The following is a 5,634-nucleotide window of genomic DNA, read 5'->3' on the forward strand; positions in this document are numbered from 1 at the left end:
ACCACAAAAGCACAAAATATTGTCTCAGACGGTTATCATGCTTATGATTACAAAAGCTTTTCTTGCAGATTTTGTGTCAACACTGTTTTGTACAGGGCATCATGCATCAGCCACATGGATTTACTGATTTTAGAAATTAATCATAATCTTAACTATATTTAAATATTTAATATTTGCTTTTCACAATTTCTTGTTTATAGGGAGCTATAGGTATCATCTTTGCCCATCGGGAAATACATATCACAGTTATTATTTTTTGTATTGAAATGTCAACTATTCATGTAGTCTATTCATGTAGTCTATTCAGTCTATTCATCTTACCTAAAATCATAAGACTCAACATTACCCAAAAGTTTTTTTCCTCAGGACACTCATCAACTGCTTGAGGTCTAGCAATGCAGCTTATATTGAGAAAAAGGGCTATAGTGAAATGCCTTTTGGCAATTGTCCTATTGGTTTGTTGCTGTATGATACTCAGTCGAACCACACGAGCGTAATCTGTTACCAGACACTGTGCCTGCAGGCACGGTATAACCCAGACTCTCTGAGTGGTTTGATAAGCACTTCAACTCTTCTATGCATCTGTTGAGAGTAATGTCAACCTGGCAGCTGAGACCTTCAAGTGGTGGAAGGTCAGTGGCTGTTGTCTATTAAAAATACATTTGAATCAAATGAAAATCAATATACACTTATACACACTAATATATACTAATATAGTTATTGAGTACCTAAACTATACTTACAACTCTGAGAAATACAGTAGGCCTACAGTAGATGCTCAAAATATGTATGGCACGATTCACATGAGAAAGATGTCAGGTGCATGACAACACACCACTTCTGTACCCAGAGAGTGCCATGAATCTAGGTAATGACATCAGTCTGGTACTGATTCCCTTCAAAATGAAAGACTTAGAGTGGCTCTTAAGTGTTTTCACACACAGGTCTATCACCTCGTAAGTGAACACTAGTTTCCACCTCTCCCTCCCACACACCCATGTGGGATGGAACTCTCTCTCCATTGTGCCAGGCAATCAATCACAACCTTTATCACTTGCAACTGCTGTTAAAACATTCCACAAGTGATTATGTATAACCATTCTCAGTTTAGCTTGTACTTGGATTGAAAAGACTCTGATGCTGAAATGTCTGAATTATCTTCTCATAAAATGAGAGAAGACATAAGAGAAACCAGTATTTCAGGGATGTCTAAATGGTGCAGAGTCAGAAACATGATAGAACTTGTCAGAAATAAGTAAAAAAAGATCTGTGTCAGACACCCAATGACAGAATTGTAAAATGTAAGGTGGAACTGATCTGGTAAAGACAGCAAGTTTGACTTGGCTCCCCACCCATCTCTCTGACATGCATATGACAGCCCCCACATAATGCCTGGCTTGTTGTGTCATTGGGTGTTGGTTGTTATGGTCTGTTTCAGCTAACTGTTGTCTAGAGTGCATGTGCCAAGAGCAGAGTAGGCACATTTGCTATTTAATGCAACAGTTTTTGTGACAGAGCTATCGGTTGAAAATGTGATGAAAACACATTGAACTTTAGATTTGTATTTGGTACATGAAAACTTAAGTGAAAAAGTACATTTTGTGTGCACTACATCATCACACACTGATTTTTATGCGCAACAAGTCAATTTGGTGGAAACACACCACTGGTGTAAAATGCGCATATTCCCTTTATACAGATTTTTGAATATTTGCATAATAATCTGTAGCCAATTGGAAGGAAACCTAGCTATAGAAGCATTGCAGATTGCGCAATAGAAATGTAAAGTTAATTTCCGATTGAGTGAATGCAGTCTATGCTAACATGGGAACATTGCCTTTACATTTCAATCACGCTGTAGAGCGATATGGATTCAATAGTGCCCTTTTGTGTCAACTAGCTCTCCCACATTTTTGCTTAAAGGTGCTACACATATGATTTCAATTTTTTTATTTATGCATTGTAATTTTAGAAAATGTCCATAATATTTCTGCCGCTAATAGTGGAATGATAGTTGTTTCACAGTATTAGTGTTGTGATTGGCTGTGATATTCACCAATTGATTCCTCAAGCTAGCATCTGTTGTCAAAATGTTCTGACTTTGTGGCTGGGTTATCTAGTGGAAAACGCTCTGTCATTTCCTGGTTGCTAAAATGTGTTATTGAAAAGATATTTCACATCGATTTAGATGGTACAATGATTTTCTACACTATTCAGTGCTTGTTTTCTCACTGAAATTGAACGAACAGTGTAGAATTTCTGCAACCAGGAAATGACAGAGCGATTTCCACTAGATAAAACAGCTAGAGTTGGACTGTAGCGTTTGGAAGTTAGCCATAATCTTTCACTGTACTTGGATCTAAAGAGTCTTTAATAGTTGTGCAATAACCACTATAATTTTCAGAGGCAACTTTTTCCTCCCTTCTATAATATTACGCAATTTCCCTTTCACTGCTGAGGTTTATGATGTCAGAGAGTAATACAACTTGGACTCGGACTCGGAGCATAATTATAGATAATTATGGTTATCTTGTCAAAGTCTGTGCACAAGTGGAGCTGATGTGTCAGTGTAAAACATGTGTCTATTTGACTTTTCTGAGTGTTCCTACCCTCAGATCAGAGAGACTGCTCTGTGATTTTCATTAGAATTAATCTGTGTCTGAGAAGTGGGAAGCTCTTCCAGTGAAACCTTTACTCTTTGTTCTCCTGTGGTCTGTCACCTCCTCCCCCAAAACGTCCTAGTCCACACCCAACTTTTAAAGAACATCCAGCATTCCAACATTCCAGCTAAGTGATAAGTGATAAGATTTTGGCAGATTCACTGTGTGAACATCCACCTTGAGGTTATTGGGAAAGTTATTTGGAAGCCTATGAGCAGTACAGTAAATGTATCACCAACAGCAACAAGGCATGGACCTCACTCACCACCTCATGGGTGTTTCCGCTGCCTGGTTTCTGCTTTATGTTGATTGGCCTGCATCAGCAAATAATCCCCATCATCCTTGAGTGGGGTCACATTGATTTATTTAGCTAGTGACTTTTTATGGAATAGCCCCCCAAAATATCCCCCAAAAATGTCCCCCCCCCCCCCAACAACCTCAACCTTTATTTAAGCATCAATTAACTCTGTTGAAATGTTCATTGAAGATTTAAGGTGAATAAATGTTTAGTTTAGTCTTCTACTACATTCGGAAAGTATTCAGACCCCTTCACTTTTTCCACATTTTGTTACGTTACAGCCTTACAATTGAATAAATATATACAAATTACACACAATACCCAATACTGACTAAGTGAAAACCGGTTTTAAGAAATGTTTGCAAATGTATTAAAAATAAAAACTGAAATACCTAATTTACATAAGTATTCAGACCCTTTGCTATGAGACTCGAAATTGAGCTCAGGTGCATCCTGTTTCCATTGATCATCCTTGAGATGTTTCTACAACATAATTGGAGTCCACATGTGGTAAATTCAATTGATTAGACATGATTTGAAAAGGCACAACTGTCTATATAAGGTCCCATAGTTGACAGTGCATGTCAGAGCAAAAACAAAGCCATGTGGTCAAAATGAATTGTCTGTAGAGCTCCGAGACAGGATTGTGTCGAGACACAGATCTGGGGAAGGGTACCAAAACATTTCTGCAGCATTGAAGGTCCCCAAGACCACAGTGGCCTCCATCATTCTTAAATGGAAGACGTTTGGAACCACCAAAACTCTTCCTAGAGCTTGCCGCCCGGCCAAACTGAGCAATCGGGGGAGAAGGGCCTTGGTCAGGGAGGTAACAAAGAACCCAACGATCACGCTGACAGAACTCCATAGTTCCTCTGTGGAGATGGGTGAACCTTCCAGAAGGAAAACCATCTCTGCAGCACTCCGCCAATCAGGCCTTTATGGTAGAGTGGCCAGACTGAAGCCACTCCTCAATAAAAGGCACATGACAGCCCGCTTAGAGTTTGCCAAAAGGCACCTAAGGACTCTCAGACCATGAGATGAAACCAAGATTGAACACTTTGGCCTGAATGCCAAGCTTCACGTCTGGAGGAAACCTGGCACCATCCCTATGGTGAATTAGGGTGGTGGCAGCATCATGCTGTGGGGATGTTTTTCAGCGGCAGGGACTGGGAGACTAGTCAGGGTCAAGGGAAAGATGAACGGAGCAAAGTACAGAGAAATCCTTGATGAAAACCTGCTCCAGAGCGCTCAGGGTCTCAGACTGGGGCAATGTTTCACCTTCCAACAGGACAACGACCCTAAGCACACAGCCAAGACAATGCAGGAGTGGCTTTGGGACAAGTCTCTGAATGTCCTTGAGCCAGAGCCCGGACTTGAACCCGATAGAACATATCTGGAGAGACCTGAAAATAGCTATGCAGCAACGCTCTCCATCCAATCTGACAGAGGTTGACAGGATCTTCAGAGAAGAATGGGAGAAACTCCCAAATAAACAGGTGTGCCAAGCTTGTAGCATCATACCTAATAAGACTCAAGGCTATAATCGCTGCCAAAGGTGCTTCAACAAAGTACTGAGTAAAGGGTCTGAATACTTACGTAAATGTGATATCTCAGTTTTTTATACACTTGCCAACATTTCTAAAAACCTGATTTTGCTTTGTCATTATGGGCTATTGTGTGTAGATTGATGAGGGCAAAAAACTATTGACTCCATTTTAGAATAAGGCTGTAACGTAACAAAATGTGGAAAAAGCCAAGGGGTCTGAATACATTCCGAATGCACATACATTACCATCCTCCAAATTAACTGGTTTAAATATTTATTTTTATGTTTTGCACAAACCCATTGCTGTTTTGCATAAGCACATTTCTAGCTAGTAGTATAAAGCCCGACATCCTGTGATTGTCATCACTCAGTCATTTAGCATCATTACATTTAATGTGTCTTTACAATGAGTAGTCTTTTACCACCAGTTTTTTTTGCACACATGTAACAGACAGACATTTCTAAAAGGAGTGTCTCTCTTTAGTGATGCAATTGATTTTGACTGTGAAAGTCCATGTCACGAAACCCCCTGATCTGGTATGCCCAGTTATGCACATTTCGGTGTTTGCCGAGCCTCAGGGAGGCTCTCTCTCTCACAAAGACAATGCTTTACTCTCGCTTAGGGGTTGGGGCATTTCCGGTCACTACATGATCAGTAAACATAAGAACCCTTCGCTTACAGTTTACTTACAGTATGTACACTGTCAAGATGTACATGCCTTTCAAATTAATAACAGAAAGGGCTTAAAGGGGGACATTTGTGTGTTTGAAAATAATCATGTGAGTTGGTTTAGCTAACTTGTAGAAGTATGTATGCATTTGTAAACTTTGTTCACATGCAAAGCTCTTGAAAAGCAAATTACAGCAACTCACAATAAATAAGGTGTGAATACATTTCACAATAAATTAGGCGACATTGTGGTTCAATCAATCCCAAAAAATCGCAACTGATTGTTAGGTAATGCACAATGGGAGGAATCTGAGGAAATGCAGAGGAATTCCTGGCATCTGGGCTCAGCAACAGGACTCTGGGCTGAGCTACTGAAGCCAGTAGGAGTTTTTCCATTGTAATGGGTGTGGCTTGTCATGGTGGACCTGTATATGAATAAGAGGAGTGTGGCTCCGATCCT

The sequence above is a fragment of the Coregonus lavaretus genome (assembly GCF_964263955.1).
Source record: "Coregonus lavaretus genome assembly, chromosome: 40".
NCBI lineage: Eukaryota > Metazoa > Chordata > Actinopteri > Salmoniformes > Salmonidae > Coregonus > Coregonus lavaretus.